Raw genomic sequence first — 20,095 nt, forward strand, 5'->3', positions numbered from 1 at the left:
GAACTAGACGGCTTTTTGCAAGTGACTAAAACACGACCAATATGTTGTCCTGATTCAAAAGCTGGAACAAACCACCTGGTTCTAAACATTGCTTTGTTCTTCATAATGAGCTTTGCCAGGAGACTATTGTAGGGCAAAATCAATTTAATTAGTTAAAGCTCATCGATTTAAGGATCGGTTTTGTCTTTAAACAACTAAGCAATACCTAACCAAATCAATAGTCCTATATCTATATGGTAGGCGTCAGTAATTATTTTGTAGGCGTCAGTAAATTTGTTGTCGGGGTCAGTAACTATGTGTAAGGTGTATGTAACTAAAATATCTGTCCGGAATAATTAACAGTTAACGTTAGTAGCTATTAGATCGACGTCATTAACTTTTAGGTCTGCGTCAGAAATTATATGGTCGACGTCAGTAATTATGTGGTTGGTGTTAGTAGGTATGAGTTAATATTGTTTGTTTGTATTTATGTGGTCTGTGTAGGTAACTAAAATATGAGTTCGGAGTCATTGACTATGTTTTCGGCGTTAGTTACTAGGTGGTCAGCGTCAGTAACTATGAATAAGTAGTCAGGAGCGATGTCGATGGAGTTTTCACTAAGATGTATGCGTCAGTTACTATGGTGTCGGCGTCTTTTACTGTGTTGTCGGCGTCTGTAACTAAGTGAAAGATGTTAATAGCTTTATGGTCGGCGTCAGTAATTATATTTTTGGCTTTAGTAAATATGTAGTCTTGCTGTGATGTGAAGTCTACATGCAGTTCTCGAGGTGACCAGACATTGCCGAGAAACTGAGACATTTGGGGTAAGTACGTAGTAATAGAACTAGACTCTGGGCTGACAACGTAGTTATTGAACTAGACTGTGCTAATGATGTATTGGTAGAACTAGACTCTGAGCTGACAACGTAGTGATTGAACTAGACTGTGCTAATGATGTATTGGTAGAACTAGACTCTGGGCTGACAACATAGTGATTGAACTAGACTGTGCTGATGATGTATTGGTAGAACTAGACTCTGGGCTGACAACGTAGTGATTGAACTAGACTGTGCAAATGATGTATTGGTAGAACTAGACTCTGGGCTGACAACGTAGTAATTGAACTAGACTGTGCTGATGAATAAGTGGTAGAACTAGACTCTGGGCTGACAACGTAGTTATTGAACTAGACTGTGCTGATGATGTAGTGGTAGAACTAGACTCTGGGCTGACAACGTAGTGACTGAACTAGACTGTGCTGATAATTTAGTGGTCGGAATAGAGTGTGTTGGCAACGTAGTGATTGAACTAGACTGTGCTAATGATGTATTGGTAGAACTAGACTCTGGGCTGACAACGTAGTGATTGAACTAGACTGTGCTGATAATTTAGTGGTAGAACTAGATAGACTGTGTTGACAAGGTAGTGATTGATTTAAAGTCCCGGGGTCGGCAACCTTCGACTCGCGAGCCACATGCGGCTCTTTGGACGTGTAGCTGCGGCTCTTTAGTTCCATACGCAAATATTATTTATTTTATCGAAACATTTTTTAAAATAGTTCTGAATCGTTTAACGAGGATTAGGTACCGATGAGATCTCTCAGCCACTTGTACTCGATTTTCACCACACCCCTCCCAAATTACACTCGTCGTCACTGTCGTCAGTCCGTCGGAAGTTCTCGGAGGAAGCTCTCGTTGGAAGCTCTCGAATGACACCGTCTTCGAATGTTTCTATGTAGGTTTTAATTCGCATTGACGCAAGACAAATTGACATCTTTACCTAGTGCTTTGACTGTGACGTATAGTTTGTTGTTTCAACTAAATGAGTAAGAAGCGAATTATCTTCAAAGTTATCAGCAATCTACAAGTAATGCTAACCTGCAAGCTTTGATGTACCACTAGAAATTGCACAAAAAGACAAACCATTTAAAGATGGTGAGTATGTCAAAGATTGCTTCCTACGTGCATCTGAAGAACTGTTTCGTGATTTCAAAATAAAACAGAAATCTTAAAAAAAAAGTCAAAGATTTGCCACTATCCGCTGAAACATAATAGCTAATACAGAATAGCTAAAATGTCTTCAAATGTAACATATTTAGAAGATATTCTACTTTCTTCTGTCTTATCACTTGCTAATTAAGACACGGCACAAGTTGCCAATTTGGTCAGGTAAATGTCTTCCCAAGGTCCAAAAGAAGATCTACTTGGATTGTTATTGCTCTCGAGACAAACTAGAAGGGAAGATAGAGCAAATGACATGCAAAAATACTTTGAAGACATTAAGATCAATTTAAATAAAATCGTTTAAATAGCAACTGATAGAGCCAGAAGTATGACAGGAAAAAATAAAAGGGCAACTTGGATTTTTGGGAGCAAAATAAACCACCAAATTTGTACGTTCTCTCTGACTACTACACTAAGAAGCGCTTTTCCTGTCGAAATAGTTGAGGGCATGAATTTGGTAATCAAGATTGTTAATAACACTTTGTCAAAAGCACTTTGCCATCGTCAGTTTAAAGAATTCGTAAACGAAATGGAGACTCAGTATTCCGACCTCCTTCTTCCCAATAAAAAGCTAGGACTTTCCAATGGTAAGGCGATGAACGTGTTGCTTAGTGCTTGAAGGAAATAAAGACATTCCTAAATGAAAAAAGCAATTAATGACCCTGAATTAGAGAACGTCAAACTGTTGCAAAAACTTTACTTTATGGTTGATATAACAGAGAAATTAAATGAGCTGAATCTAAAACTGCAAGGAAAGGAAAACCCATCCTATGTCACCCCTATGCTTTTCTAGAAGAATTGGTTTGTTTTGAAGAAAAATTAATTCTTTTTGCAGTGATATTCAGAGCGGTAATTTACTTCATTTTCAATGTCTAAATCATTATCGCGATAAAATCAGTGCAACGTTTGACAAGAATTTCTTCAGCACAGTAATAAAAAAAATAGAATCAACATTAAGACATTAAGAATTGATACTAGATCTCTAGAAATGCAATTGATCGATTTAAAAACGTAAGCTTTGTGGGGTGGAACATGTACAGAGTTGAAAAGCAAGTTGGAAGTGTTGGCGGTCTAGAAATGTATGTAACACAACAAAAGTGGACAGTTTTAAAAGAAATGCCGCGAGTTGATTCAGCGCATGGAATAATCTTCCAGATTGCTACTGTGGGGTGAAGAAGTTAGCATTTGGAATCCTGACTATCTTTGAATCGACATATTCGTGCGAGCAAGCGATCTCCTACATGAATATAATGAAAAGTAAAGTAAGATGCCAACTAGCAAATGAAAATTTAGAACCGTGTTTGAAACTAAAAACAAGTTATGAGCCCAATGTATTTAAACTGTCTAAAACAATGCAAAGCCAACGCTTTGTTTGCTTAGTTGTTTGTTATTGAAGTACAAGTTAGTGTTGTAAAAAAATGTTTAACGGCTATAGTTGTTACCGAAATAAAAAATAATTATATACTAATGTCATATATTATCTAATTTGTTGTGAAAAACACTACTTATATATGAATTGGTTTTTTTTTTTCATTAACAAATTAATTGTGTGAGTACTATATATAATTGGCAAGAAAAAACATTGTGGCTCTTTAAAAAGTTAGAAATTTTGTAAATTGTTATTTTTGGCTATTCCGACTCAAAAGGTTGCCGACCCCTGAACTAGACTGTGCTGATAATGTAGTGGTAGAACTAGACTGTGTTTACAACGTTGTGGTAAAACTAGAAAGAGAACTTAAAAGCTGACAGTCACTTTTCTGTGTTTGTTGTGATCATTTACACACCAACCTTTTTATCAAATAAAATTATGTCATCTTACATTGCTGCCTTCCTTAAGTTTCCACCCTTAACTTAACTACACTATGTTTTCCATTTCAGATTGTACCCTGTGTACTGAAGTAGAACAGTGTATTGAAGTAGAACTGTGTACTGAAGTAGAACTGTGTACTGAAGTAGAACTTACTGAAGTAGAACTGCTCACTCAACAATGAAGGCTGTTCTTATAACCTTCGTGACTTTACTGTGTATCTCTACAATGATGCTTCCAAACGGTACGACGTTCACACATCTCTGAGTTTTTATTTTTATTTTATAGGAATAAAACATAATTCCATCATATTTACTTTACGAGCGACTAACTGTCTTTAGCCTTAGTTTTTTACAGTGTCTTTTTCTCAGGTTATTCCATAATCCGGGTACGCTATTCTGCCTCATCATGAACTCAGGTGGAAATGATCGCTACAGGAAAAGATTAGGCGGATCCCACTTTCCCGGAAGGACTGTACCACGGATTTCAAAACAATTATGAAAAAATTACTCCAACTTTGAACACGGATTTTCCCCCTGCCACCCGATCTATATGCAAAATAGAAACAAAAACTGAATACGTCGTAAAACTTTCTGGATGCTGATTAGCCAAAATAGCTGTAAAGCAGATGAACTGGCTCAATATGAGCTAAGTCAGAGTACCAAACATACTTCTCACATACAATGGTCTCGTTTTCATTTTTTATGACAGACAGTAAATTTACTGTAGCCTACGAAGGCCTACCAATTCTTTTTATACTGTAATGCAACATATAACTGTACTGTATAGCTCTTTTCAAAATTACTGAACACTTAAGAATCTGTTTTAAAAGAAAATTGCTATTAAGGGCTTAAAGTGTTAGGCGATAGCCTGCGATACAGTTCTATGTTCATACCCCAAAATTGTCTACGTTTATGAAATTAAATGTTGCTGAAATTTGACTTTCGCGAGCGTCTTAGCGGTCGCCCCACTTGCCACCCCCTAAAGACGCTATTTTTTGTATGTTACCAAGGTTACAATGAGGAAAGGAAGCGATTGGATTTTTGGTGGCGTTGAATGATGATACCATGTGCTGGTGTGTCTCAATGGACCTCATTAACCAATCGTAAACAAATTACATTTAGCCACGTGATAAAACATCGAAAAAAACGTCGCACGTGACAGCGTTTATGGACTACGTAATTTGTATAGCATAAGATGTGCAGGGGCGTAACTAGGGATTTGGGGGCCCGGGGGGATTGACCTCTTTGGGGGCCCCTTACATTTTGACATTCGACATATGACATGGGATAATGTACGCAAAAATATATACGCCCCAAATCCAATTGGTTCAGTATATCAGTAAACTTAACAAAAAGTAATCAAGACTCTTTTAATGAATAATACCTTTATTTATTAGTTAAATAATGCACAAGTGACAAATCTAAATTGATATCGCTTCACGTCGTGCATTCTGTGCAGCAAAGACATCTATAACATCAACTATATCGATACTTTCTAGTATTTGTGACTTCACTGACATTAAAGCCATGATAAGCCTTTCTTGTGTCATTGTGCTCCTGAGATAGTTTTTGATGAACTTGAGCTTTGAGAATGATCTCTCACATGACGTAATGGAAGTGGCCTGAGTTAGCAGTATTCGGAGGAGGTTGCAAAGTTTGAGCACACGTAATTACCATATGAAGCCTGTTTCCTCAATATGTCTATTGGTGGTTGTATTACTGGTTTGTTGATGAAAAGTGCTCGTGCATCAATCACATCATTGAAAAAGCGATTTGCCATTTATTTCATCATACAAACAGGAAAAGTAGCACAGTTTGTCATAAGCGTGTCTTCATCTAACAGGTGTCTTGGTTCAAGAAGAAACCCAAAGGTATCCATTTTCTTTCCAACCTTTGAAATCTGCTCTTCATCTCCATATGAAATCTGTTCAGCACTTCTGTCGCAACACGTTTGAATTGCAGTTCTATTGACAGTCCTACATGATAACTCAACATCCCATCAAGTCTTTTCTTTCTTCTGGTTGTTTTGATTACAGGGAATCCATAGTATTCACTACCTTCTTTTGCTTTTTCGATGGATTGTTTTTTTTGTCAGTTTCTCATCATTTTGCAGAAAGCATGAAAGGCTACTAATTTCTTTAGCAGCTTCCCGTATATACTTTGTAGTTTCTTCTGAACTAAATTAATTGTGCGCAAGAGCTTTGACCAGAATTCAGTTTCTCATCATTTTGCAGAAAGCATGAAAGGCTACTAATTTCTTTAGCAGCTTCCCGTATATACTTTGTAGTTTCTTCTGAACTAAATTAATTGTGCGCAAGAGCTTTGACCAGAATTCCAGATAGGCAAAACATTCTTAATTTTCCACTGCATGAAGAAGATTCTGTGCTAATATTACATGGTATTACGTCATTGTTGGTTGTTTATGTTTTGTGCGCAAGAAAAAGGATTCAGAGAATACAAAAGTGGGAAAGATCCATATCTCGTTATGCTCGAGTATAGAAATACTCCGATAAGTGGACTGCCGTATTCACTATCACAACTGCTGACAAGTAGAAGACTCAGGGAATCATTCCAACTGATCCAAAACTATTGAAACCATCGGTAGCTGAAAATGCAGAGACATTACTCAACGAACGACAGATGAAAAGCAAAGTGAAATACAATGCAAAAGCAAGACTACCTAAAGATTATTCTGTCGGAGAATTCGTCTAGGTTAAACATGGCAGAAAGCAGTTGTCATAAAAAAAACATTCAGCACCCAGATCTTACATCATAAAGACAAACAGAAAAACATACAGAAGAAATCAACGCTTTTTGAATAAGAGTTTCGATGAAGACATTTCTGGGTACTATGATACCGATGAAGACAATGAACTGCAAACTGTTGAAACAAACGAAACAGACAGTTATAGACCAACGTCTAGAGAACTTGTTGTGCCAGTCAAGACAACCAGAAGTGGACGAATTGTTAAAGTTCCTAGTAGACAGGGCCGGCCTTACGCCACTGCAGCCTATGCGGTGGCAGTGGGCCCCGCGCTTTCATAGGACTACCCGCGCTAATTCTAAGTGTACATTATTAAATTAAACCACTATAATGTATATAAAATAACAGGGTTTTCGCGACCTCCTGATTTTCCAAGGCCTCCAGGAAATCTCATGAAAAGGCAAAATATACGATGAAGTCCTGAACATTTTTTGAATTTATTCAAATCTCCTGAAGAATAGACGAAATTCACATTTTGGGGTGCCTATAAATAAAAAGTGGCATTGCGAGCTTTCATTTGATAAAAATTTATTGCAAAGACGAAAGTAGGCCTATTTTCTAATTCAAAAAAAAATAATTTTGACATTATGCTCATCCCTACCCAGACTAGGCCCCGCGCGATCCGTTTCGCATAGGGCCCCGCAAATGCTAGGGCGGCCCTGCTAGTAGATATCACTTTTAAGAACTTTAAAAGGAAGGGTGTGATAATAACTTCAAAAGGAATGATGTGCTAATATTATATGATATTACGTCATTGTTTTTTGTTTATGTTTTGTGCGAAAGCAAAAGGATTAGATGGAAATAAAAAGAGAGTTTCCATTGGATTGAGGAACGATGAATAGAGGGGTAATAACTCAAGTGTGAAGTTTAATTCTGAAATTATAGACGCCAAACCCGAATAATGGACTATTCTAGCATTATCAAGAATAACTTTTGGATCTGCTATACTCGATTCTGTAAATTTTGATTCCAGGTTAATTAGTGTAGCCATAAAATACTCGCCATTTAGATCTATTATTAGTAAAGGTAACAAGATACCTGGAATTCGCTGTATATCATGCAGTTTTATTCGTGGCAACAAAGTTTAAAATGTAAAACTAACTTTAAAAAAAACTTTGATCTCTGTGGGAAAAAATATTTTTAAAATGTCAACAAAGTCAACGTACTGATAGACCTAGATCTAGGTTTAGTCTTTGTGATAAATTTAATCCATAAATGTTGAAAACAAAAAGACACCCGTTGACATTATTTGTCAATCAAATATATTAATTTATGTATTTACAATAAATTTCGGACACCCATTTGGGGGCCCCCCCTAGGTGGGGGCCCGGGGGGATTTTAAAATTCTCCCCCCCCCCATCCCACCCCCTTAGTTACGCCACTGAAGATGTGACTTACACAATTAACATTCTCATCTACGTTATTTAGTAAAAATATAAAACGCCTTCATTGGTTCAGTTCTACTAGCTGTTTGTAGCGACAAGTCAACGACCATCTTACAACAAGGAGAGGGGCGGCGAAAACATATTTTATTTTCAGTGTAATTTATTTGAATATTAGTAAAATTACAAGTTCAAAAATTAAAATCTCTTAAGTAGGGGACGGCGTTTTATCTTCTAATAAGATCGTTTTAAATGTGGACCGCTTTTTGCGAGGCGCGTGTGCAACAATATTGGTCTAAACGTTTTCAAGAAAACATTTTAAAACGTCTCTGCTAGTGCGATTCTTCTGGATTTTTTTTTTGTCTCAGAAAAGTCGAATTTCTTCCGCCTATTGCACTTTATAATAGTGACGACTTTTGTGTGACAAGAAACCTCCGCGACAGAGACGTCTTACTTACCAAGAAGAATATTGTTATAAAGCTCACGCCCACTACAGACGTACGTGCACAACATGTATTTCTACCTAGAATGTCCCTCGTATAATACTATTGGCCAGGGCTGCCTCTTTATTATTAGATTTAATATGGCCCTCGACTTTTTTTTTATTAGGATGAATAATTCGTTCTGAAAAAAAAAAAACATTAATATTAGCCTTTAAAAAATCTCTCTTCTTACTAAGAGAAAATGACCAGAAGACGCTTAGTCCCGACCGGAATCAAACCCTATGCCGACTTGAGCGAAAACCTGCCGCATCTTTGATTCTATCTCCATGAAGAAATTTTTACAACGCTTACAATTTATGTAGGCAACACTATTTCGGAAAACAAAAACTGACCATAGACACATTATATGTAAGTTTATGAAACTGATTCATTTTAGTGAAATTTCATTACCTAAATTTGGATAGTGGATACATAGTGTTAAAAATATGAATGAAAAATAAAACCTAAAAAGTGTGTTATAATTAAAACATAGTTTCCTTTCTTTTTCATTACATTCTTTACAAAAAATGCAAAGTTAAAATTGAAACTAAAACAACTTAGAGGGAATGGGGGTAAGACAACGATGCGAATAGGAAAAGAAAAAGGAATGGTACAAAAATGAATTTAAATCAAAGAGCGCTTTAGGTCACACTGTCCAGCTCAGTCTTAATGAATTGCTTTTCTAAATTAAAAAAGGGGGGGGGGGGAGGCGGCATTTTTTAACTTCGCAAGCAGGCGGCCACAAGTCTCGCGGCAGCCCTTGTCCTTTTAAGAACGCGATCGTGCTTTCAAAACCAATGTTGGATCTAGAACTAGACCTAGCTCTCTAGCCAATTTTAAATTAGAATACATTTTTAAACTTAAAAAAAACAGACAATACCTCCTTTATGCAACTTATTGAGCGATTATTTTTCTCTTAAAAATTAATGAATGTTGGATTTAAAAACATTTTTTTTACCCGCCCCCTTCCCCCCTCTCCCCGAGCAGGAATCCTGGTTAAGCGAGTGTATATAGATCTTGTACACCTTTTAATTCCAATGATAAGTATTTAGATCTAGACATAGAAGACAATGCGCAACATGTTCCTGATCATTAATTTATTAAACTCTTAAATCAATAAAGCCTTACATTCGGAAATTCCCGAACGCGATAGTCCTTTCAAGAGTGCTATATTCCTTCAAACCAATTGTTGGATCTATATCTAGATCTAGATTTAGTCTCTAGCCAAGTTTACATTAAGTAATGTCCACTTTAAAGAAGAAAATAAGATTTATTAAAAGTCTTTTAATCGTTAAATAATAGACAAATATGATCCCTTGTTACAGTAATCATGCCGAGACTTTCAGTTGATGGATATCCTTTAATGACATTTGGACGAGAGAGCGATGCCGAAAGAGTAGCCAGAGATAACGAATTTTTGAGATTTGGCGCAAATAAAGCCTCCACGAGAGAGTAAAACTACGTTTGACAAGGTAACTTATTAATGGTTTACAATATTGTTGTAATCTAACAATTGTCGATCATAGCATTTTAATAATAGAACTAAGGTTATAAAGTTGATACTTGATACCCTATTTTAATATTATAGGTATTATTCACGACTCATGAATCTAGAAGGTGAACACTTTAAACCTTCAGTTAACCAGTTACTTGATATTAGACAGTAAGGACAGTCAGTTAAAAACATTCAGTAAGGAGCAGTCAGTTAAAAACATTCAGTAAGGACAGTCGGTTAAAAACATTCAGTAAGGACAGTCAGTTAAAAACATTCAGTAAGGACAGTCAGTTAAAAACATTCAGTAAGGACAGTCAGTTTAAAACATTCAGTACGGACAGTCAGTTAAAAACATTCAGTAAGGACAGTCAGTTAAAAACATTCAGTACGGACAGTCAGTTAAAAACATTCAGTAAGGACAGTCAGTTAAAAACATTCAGTAAGGACAGTCAGTTAAAAACATTCAGTAAGGACAGTCAGTTAAAAACATTCAGTAAGGACAGTCAGTTAAAAACATTCAGTAAGGACAGTCAGTTAAAAACATTCAGTAAGGACAGTCAGTTAAAAACATTCAGTAAGGAGCAGTCATTAAGAAAGTCAGTAAGGACATTCAGTTAGAAACAGTCAGTCAGGAGCAGTCATTGTATGTAGTCACTTTAAAAAGTTAATGAGCTATTATAAAGTAAAGTTAGATGTGTACCAGTATTTCTATGAGAAGTCAAAGCTATTATCATGTATAATGATGTATTTTTTATAAAAGATTATCACTGGATATTCGTGGATTGTATTATTTCATATGTGTTGTTGTTATTATCATTATAATTTTACATATTTTTTGTGTATGTTACATAAGAAGTTATTTCCTCTTTTACAAGAGATGTATGAACGTATAAATGTGCAAGCATCCATCCTGACAATACCTACAAGTAATATAATAATATTAACTTAATGTCACCAACGGCCATCCTAAAAAAAACATTGTTGACAGTAACCCTCCAGTTACAGCTTGGTAACTTTGTAACCCTGGTAACTTGCTTTAGCCTGGTAACCTACAGCTTGGTAACGAACGGCCTGAAACCTTTTAGTTTGACTACCCTTCAGTCTGATAACCTACAGCCTGGTATCAACAACCATCTATACAGTGTATGATAATAATAGAATTGCTTACAATTAAGAATAAAACTCCAATATTTAGTAAGTTACTGAAGATTTTCATCCTAAAGGTTATCCCCAGTACGAGAGAAAAAAAGAAGAGCAAACGATTTAGCGAAATGTGGTGGCGATATAAAGAAAAATAGATAATAGTACTAATTTAAAACAAAAAATAAAAGAGATTTTGACTGAAATCGACAAAATAAACTTGGTCAAGGGCGCTATGTGGAAACATTCCAGTTACCAATTAAATAATGTAATAACAGTGGTCTTGCGCCGACGCTTATGGTAGGCATTGAATATGGATGGACTATTTAGATGAGCAAGGAGAGACAGTCGATTTTCCCGCTAAGAGATAGGAAGAACAGAACTGCTCGGGATGGAGCTTGGTTCGATCCGCCTAGAATTATGGAAGAGATCCTCTGCAGTGGACAGGTCACCAAGGTGAGGAACAGTTGAGGTGCTCTGTGTGGGTGGTCCGAGAAACAGTGGAAGGGTCGTTCCTGTGAATGAAAAACATTCCTGATGGACTTGGAAAACAATTGTTTTGAAAACAGCTAAAATGGAGAAAGACACGTAGCCCGACCCTGTAAAGAAAAGTTCCCCTTTCAGAACTTGTGGTCTATAGGGCAGGTGATGAAAAGGTCATCTGTTTCTGTGGCCTACGGTTAACAAGGGTGTCATGTGGCCAGCACAACAACGAACCGCCTTTACTTTTCCCCAACTTATGTCAGGTACCCTATAGAGCTGGGTGGACTCAACGGCGCCCAAGGATCCCGAAATAAAAATCCCAGTCCCAGTCAGAAGCCAAGCGTTGTAACGCTCAGCCACCGCGCCTCTCTTCCCGACCCTGTGGTAGCGGCCTAGCAGCGATAAAGAAGGCATAGGTGGCGTCAGTGAACCTTTTAGGAAAGTGAATACAGAGGCGGCGATAGTGCCAGCAGGCTAGATCTGAAGGTCAACGTTGTCATCATCTCACCTGTAAATAAATAGACATCTTTTAGATTTACAACCATAAACAATTTTCTGCTATAAATATGTATATGTGTGTGCGTATGTGTATGTGTGTATTTATATATGGTTTAGTTTTAAAATATATAGCTTGCCTTTACTTTCGTATTATATCTCATCCTACAGATTAAGGCAAGACACGGCTTGTGTACCCTTTCAAAGTTACTCATAAAGTAATATCTACACCTTTTTGGAAAAAGGAAAATCAGAAACCAAACTTTAAATATACTTTTTAGATTTTACAATTAGACATCCCTAACTTTCAGTTGAACAAATGTTTTAAAGACTGATCAAATAAAAGTACATCAGTAGCAGGTCTGGTTTGTTCAATGTTTTAAGTTTACTTATTTAGTATTTGACGTATACAGTTTTCTATCAATAATAAAAGTTGCAAACCACACATTTTTTTTTAGGATTTAGCATAAATCTAGACCTAGATCTAAAAGTAGCCTACATCTAGATCACAAGATTTCTAGATGTAAAAGAAGCCTATATCTAGACCTAGATCTAAAAGTAGCCTATATCTAGATAACTAGAGTTTAAGATCTAAAAGTAGCCTATATCTAGATAACTAGAGTTTAAGATCTAAAAGTAGCCTATATCTAGATAACTAGAGTTCAAGATCTAAAAGTAGCTTATATCTAGATAACTAGAGTTCAAGATCTAAAAGTAGCCTATATCTAGATAACTAGAGTTCAAGATCTAAAAGTAGCTTATATCTAGATAACTAGAGTTCAAGATCTAAAAGTAGCCTATATCTAGATAACTAGAGTTCTAGATCTAAAAGTAGCCTATATCTAGATAACTAGAGTTCAAGATCTAAAAGTAGCCTATATCTAGATAACTAGAGTTCAAGATCTAAAAGTAGCCTATATCTAGATAACTAGAGTTCAAGATCTAAAAGTAGCCTATATCTAGATAACTAGAGTTCAAGATCTAAAAGTAGCTTATATCTAGATAACTAGAGTTCAAGATCTAAAAGTAGCCTATATCTAGATAACTAGAGTTCTAGATCTAAAAGTAGCCTATATCTAGATAACTAGAGTTCAAGATCTAAAAGTAGCCTATATCTAGATAACTAGAGTTCAAGATCTAAAAGTAGCCTATATCTAGATAACTAGAGTTCAAGATCTAAAAGTAGCCTATATCTAGATAACTAGAGTTCAAGATCTAAAAGTAGCTTATATCTAGATAACTAGAGTTCAAGTGTGCTGTTTTCTTCAGTTGTTCAGCACTGCGGTACAGGGTGTTGGTTATGTTGGGCTGTAGTGGAAGTAGGGTCTGCGTAAGGTGGATTAGGGAGGGGTATTCAAATAGAATATGGTTTACGGTTTCAAAGGGGTGGGAGCAGTGTCTGCAAAGGGGGAGTTGTTTGGAGTTTATTTTGTTCAGGTGGTAATTTAATAGTGGTGTGTGTCCTGTTCTTAGTTGGAAGATTGTAGATTGTTCTTTGCGGGGGAGGAAGTTAATACTGTCCAGTTTGTTAGGCGTAGTCATTTCTCTGTACATGGCTCTGCCTGTGTTTCCTGATGCCCATTGGTTGAGCCACTCCTCTTGGTGATTGTTGACTAACATTGACCTTAGGGTGAGGTAGTTAACAGGTCTATCTGGTTGTTCCATAGTTGAACCTGCCTTTGATCTAAAAGTAGCCTATATCTAGATAACTAGAGTTCAAGATCTAAAAGTAGCTTATATCTAGATAACTAGAGTTCTAGATCTAAAAGTAGCCTATATCTAGATAACTAGAGTTCAAGATCTAAAAGTAGCCTATATCTAGATAACTAGAGTTCAAGATCTAAAAGTAGCCTATATCTAGATAACTAGAGTTCAAGATCTAAAAGTAGCCTATATCTAGATAACTAGAGTTCAAGATCTAAAAGTAGCTTATATCTAGATAACTAGAGTTCAAGATCTAAAAGTAGCTTATATCTAGATAACTAGAGTTCAAGATCTAAAAGTAGCCTATATCTAGATAACTAGAGTTCAAGATCTAAAAGTAGCTTATATCTAGATAACTAGAGTTCAAGATCTAAAAGTAGCTTATATCTAGATAACTAGAGTTCAAGATCTAAAAGTAGCTTATATCTAGATAACTAGAGTTCAAGATCTAAAAGTAGCCTATATCTAGATAACTAGAGTTCAAGATCTAAAAGTAGCTTATATCTAGGTAACTAGAGTTTAAGATCTAAAAGTAGCTTATATCTAGATAACTAGAGTTCAAGATCTAAAAGTAGCTTATATCTAGATAACTAGAGTTCAAGATCTAAAAGTAGCTTATATCTAGATAACTAGAGTTTAAGATCTAAAAGTAGCTTATATCTAGATAACTAGAGTTTAAGATCTAAAAGTAGCTTATATCTAGATAACTAGAGTTCAAGATCTAAAAGTAGCTTATATCTAGATAACTAGAGTTCAAGATCTAAAAGTAGCCTATATCTAGATAACTAGAGTTCTAGATCTAAAAGTAGCCTATATCTAGATAACTAGAGTTCAAGATCTAAAAGTAGCTTATATCTAGATAACTAGAGTTTAAGATCTAAAAGTAGCTTATATCTAGATAACTAGAGTTCAAGATCTAAAAGTAGCTTATATCTAGATAACTAGAGTTCAAGATCTAAAAGTAGCCTATATCTAGATAACTAGAGTTCTAGATCTAAAAGTAGCCTATATCTAGATAACTAGAGTTCAAGATCTAAAAGTAGCTTATATCTAGATAACTAGAGTTTAAGATCTAAAAGTAGCTTATATCTAGATAACTAGAGTTCAAGATCTAAAAGTAGCTTATATCTAGATAACTAGAGTTCAAAATCTAAAAGTAGCCTATATCTAGATTGCAATGATTATAATTGCAAGCCACACAATTTTTTTAGGATTTAACTCTTACTTCGTGGTCGAAGAGAAGGGAAATTTCTCATTCTGCTTCAGACATATCTGACATATACATGCATGGGTAAGCAGAGGTGACCTTAGCAGTGCGCAGGGCCCTGAGCGAAAGTCAAATGCGGGGCCTTTAGCCGTAAGGGTAGACTATCGTACCAAGTCACGCTAACTGGATTGTTCGCCACTATCGCTGAAGAATTTGAAATACGTAAGTATGTAAAAGACATCTGCTCTTTGTGGCTAACATCAAGCGTGCAGTCAATGATGGCGGGAACATATGCCCCCAGGTCCATCAGCTCGTTTTGAATCCTATATCCGAGGTTCTGGTCGTGAGCTTCGGCGTTCTTAGAAGTATCTCAACCAAGCATTAAAACTGGCCGTTGTTTGGCGCATAAAGTTTCTCTGATCTTCTACAAAATGCCTTTTGGGGGGGGGGGGGGGCAAGGTAGTGAACACTGGCTAGAACTCTTGCTAAGACTGAGCGCCAACGTTGTTTTTCTTGTCTACCTTGTTCTAGCATCAAGTTATCGGTTGCGCTACCATTGGACATTTTCAGAGCCTTATACAACCACGACAGACACACACACACACGCACGCTTGACTGTTGTACGGTAGTCTCAATGGTCCCGGGCTCATATTTTGCTCGCTGCCATCCTCCAGCTGAAATTTATTACCAAGACGTTTCCAGTCGAAGTAACTTTCGTTTAATAATTGGCCTCAAGTAACTATTGTGCTCATGGTCGGACTGGGTATCAAAATCGGCCCGGACATTAATATATAAACCGGCACACAAATAGCATGTCATATGTTGTAGCCAGGATTTTTTCGGTGGGGGGAGAGAGGGTAGGGGTATTTCTCTCCCCCCCCTTGCATATATATATATATATATATATATATATATATATATATATATATATATATTCTGAGGTATCTACAGTGCATTACCCTACTACTCTTCAGCTAAAAAAAATTCAAAAATCAAATCTGCTATTCACTGCACATAATTAATGGAGTCCAGCGACTGGTAAAAAAAATGTAACTAGTTTTGCTTTAGTTTTTGTATTAGATGGGAGAGTAACCACAAAGCACCTTTTGGCTACGCTCAAGAAATTTGGTGACTGTAGTTTGCTTATTTTGTTTTTGTGTTATTGAAGAAAGGGGTGTTACCCATAAAATTAAAATCTTTTGGAGGGGGATTTTATGCTTAAGACATCCCCCCAATCATTGGTAGCACTGAGGCAATAAGTAAAATTTCTCGTTAAGATAACGAGGTCTGAGGCAACTCTCCTTTCATTAACTGTCAGATGTGACAGCGCTATATAAAAGTAGATAATTATCATAATAATTTCCGTCATTTATGACTTCATACTTTGCATAAGTTTGCCATTAATTATAATAGCAATATATACACAGCAAAAAAGTAAGGTCTAACGTTTTGTAAATAATAATACGTACAGTGTATAGTGTAGATAATTTCAAACAAAATTAATTCTAAATGAATTAATTAATTAAAAAAATTAAAAAAACGTATTCGGGCATCTGTGTCTTGATGCTTTCACTTTTTTTAGCGGCCCCCGAAAGGGAAAAAGACGCTATTAGTTTTGTGGGGCCTGTCTGTCCGTCTGTCTGTCTGTCCGTCCGTCTCATTTAGTTCTCGTAAACTAGAAATGAAAATGAAAATCGGACATCATGATAAGTTTTTTTTTCTTGAGGATTCGAATAAGAGATTGGGTCTTTACAAAACAATTAGATCAATTATAAGACATCAGTTAGGCCAGGTTCACATCTAACTTTACATTCACTTTCACCTATCATTTGATCTGCTAACAGCTGGGGCACTACACAAGATCTGTCAACCTTCTTTCTCTATTCTTATCGTCATTTGTCTTTGATATAATTTCATTCGGATGTTTTTTCTGAAAATATTGAAGCCTGCGTGGGTGGACCACTTCGGGGGCCGATTTTGAGTTTGTGTTTCCACACAAAGTGTTTTTGTAACCTTGTTTTTAAACAACTGTATTGAAAATTAAATTCTTTGGTCGCGACCAGACCGACCCATTTGGTGCAGGCCCACCGAGCATTGGCCCATGATCGTGCCTAACAACTTACTCGGAACAGAAAATCGTGTCTTGAGTCTTTGGTGTAAAAACACCATAGGAGCAGTAGGAGCTACAGTAGTCCGCATTTTAGTTAGGACAGTTTATTATCAGCTATCCGACAGTGAACATCGCATCGTCTCTTTCCTTTTTAAAAAAATGTCTGACTTGATTCGGATAAAAGATCCAGTGTAAGTTTTCAATCTTTTCAATTCTTTAGTTTTCTCTATATTGTTGCATGCCAAAAGTTCGGGTATGTTTTCGGTGGATTTCACAACTTAAAATACTTTGACAAATATTTGTAAAGATCTGGCAGAAATAAAACCCTTGTGCAATGAAACTGGAATTATTTTTTTTAATAATGACTTGTTACATTTGTAGTGTGCTATTTCCTTTGTGACTCCAATGTACTTTCCTAGATATTATGCTTGGGAACCAGAGAATCAGAAATATTTTAATACCGGTATCTTTCCATCTTCTAGTTTAGGTCTCTACCTTTCATTTCTACATTCATTTAACCAATTTGGTTTAAGCGCAACCGCGAATTATTTTATTTACATTAATACAGCAATCAGCCATTGTATTGCATCTTGCCTATGTCTCCTCTACTGACTTTTAATATTTCAAAAAAAAAAAGTTGCATTTTACTTAAAAGCCGGTATAACTCCTCCGTTGTCTGGTTTTAAGTCCAGAATGTGAAAGGAGGAGGGGTGAGCACATATGTTAGGCTACATACTACTCTTCAAAAACATCTAGCTACTGTTATTGAAAACTCGTTGATTTCAGATAATGATAAATATCTGCACTTATAAGGAAACTTTAAGTTTAATTTAATTTGAAAATAAAATAAAGAATATGATGCACATATACGAACCCCATTACGATTAGTTTGATTTAAAGTAATTACATTAAATTAGTAATTTGATCCACTATAATACCCTTCGAAAAAAATAATAATTTAGATCTATAAAACATTACCAATGAAAAAAAAAATAGAATCAGCAAAAATATATAAATATAGGCCTATGAACCATACATTTGTTTAGCCTCATAAACAAACAAAAAAATAAAGCTTAATTCATTCACAATATTTATTTTTTATAGCCTTTGATAATATTGTTGTAACTCTAGGGTAGGCACTCAACGCAAAGGCAGGCAACTCAACACAGTTTAACAGGAAATAAAGACAGGTGTTTATTCACTAGGACAAACACATAACATCCTCCAGCTTCCTCTGAGTCTTGGTTCTAATTATACCAGTTCTTTGCTACTTAACCCGAATGTGGACCAACGACAGCCTTCCCCGCTTCGCTCCAGGTCCCTTCTACAACCTTCAGGAAGCACAAAAGCTGGCTTCTTAGTTTCCAAACATTCAGACTCTTAACAATCCCTGATGCACTGTTATTCTCTCTACCCTAGTGTCCTCCTGTTTACGTTTACTAGTGCGCACCTCAAGCACTAGTCCAAGGCAGGGTTACAACAATATGTTATAATTACATAATATAGATCCATAGTTTTCATGTCATTAGAGCATGTCTAGATCTATCACGAACAATTACATGATACTACCGATACCGTTTAGCCCAGGGGTTCTCAACCTGTGGATCGCGACCCCTTTGGGGGTTGAATGACCATTTGCTAGGGGTCGCCTAAGACCGTCAAACTTTTATTATTTTTCTTCGGAAATTTTTTTTAAAAACGTTTTATACGTGTTTTCACGTGTTGTCACCAGCCTATTTGTAGCATGCTTCGTCTGCATCTAGCCTACAGTTCTAATAATGAAGTACATGGACATTACTTAGATTACATTATTACCACAAAAATTATGAAACAATCGTCAATAAAATAAAATAAAAAGTTGGGCTGACTAATGTGTCATTTGTAATGAAGTTCTCTCTGCCATATGCATGAGGCTGAACAAACCTCCGAGCTTTGCCGATAAGGACATCCAGTATTCTAGTTTTGAAGGTTAAAGTCAAGAAATCCAGACTTGACTCGGGTGTCAAGTAGCATAATTAAAACAAGCAGCCCTTGAAGTTTTTTTTTTGGTGGTTCTCGGAATAGCCAGAGCCATGAAACCTCTCACCCTTACCAAGAGTTAATATTGCCAGTGGCCAAAGACACTGCTCGAGTTATGATTGGAGCCCAATTCTGAACTAAAGTTTGTGCAATTTCATTATCTAACGACACTGCTCACAGGAAAAAAAATTGACATGTTTGCTGATATTATCAATCAGGTAATTCATGAAATATGATATTTTATCTATTTTCAATATTTGGCATCCAGATTTATTAATGAATCCACAGGCAAATTAAATTGCTCACAATTAGGCCTACTAGTTTTCTTAAGATATTTACATAATAGCGATTATAAAGCTTCTTTTCTGTGTAAACTTCTTGAAATGACCTCTGCAGCACGTGATGTAATTGACAAAGTTCATTTTGGTAAAGTAAAAGACCTCTTGGAGAAATATTTGTGGTGTCTGCACAGTTGCTGCTGGATTTAAGTGTGTGTTACAGAATCAGTTACCTTAAGAATGCACCGTAACTCAATGCATGATTCATCTATATGTATTAGCAACAAAGATACTGCCACAAGCATTACACCAATAGCAAGGCAGCTAAATATGATTTCTCTTCAATGTCAATTACATAATACTGGATCAATTGTTTGCAGTCATTCTGTTCTAGTTGAGAATTATTTCGCGGCATCCTCTTCCATTTCCAACAACCTATCTTTGTGTATCATTGTTTTGCTGCCTGTTATCAAGCCTAAATACACAAACAAAAATGTGACTTCCTCATCTAGTGAACTAAAAACAAGCTCAACCTTTTCAATAACTTTGGCGTGTTTCAATATACTATCCCAACAATTTTATAGTTTAAGTTTACTGTGACAAAGACTGTACGTTTTTCATTCTTAGTAATACTTTTAATTATCAGTTATGTATGCAAGATGAATATATTATAAGCACATTTGGATAACGATTTCATAACGTTAGCTAAATCACATTACTTAGGCTTATGAACGAAAATTTATGG

At 36.0% G+C, this 20,095-nt stretch overlaps 1 long non-coding RNA gene across 1 annotated transcript; it reads left to right on the forward strand.

Annotated features, from left to right (window-relative positions):
• Positions 1–3,923: 3,923 nt before the first annotated feature.
• LOC129924946 (uncharacterized) lies at positions 3,924–12,391 on the forward strand. Its single transcript, XR_008776806.1, has 3 exons — positions 3,924–4,033; positions 9,745–9,891; positions 12,204–12,391. It is a non-coding gene; the product is annotated as an uncharacterized LOC129924946 (long non-coding RNA).
• Positions 12,392–20,095: the final 7,704 nt, after the last annotated feature.

This window comes from Biomphalaria glabrata, chromosome 3 (genome assembly GCF_947242115.1).
Source record: "Biomphalaria glabrata chromosome 3, xgBioGlab47.1, whole genome shotgun sequence".
NCBI classification, from domain to species: domain Eukaryota; kingdom Metazoa; phylum Mollusca; class Gastropoda; family Planorbidae; genus Biomphalaria; species Biomphalaria glabrata.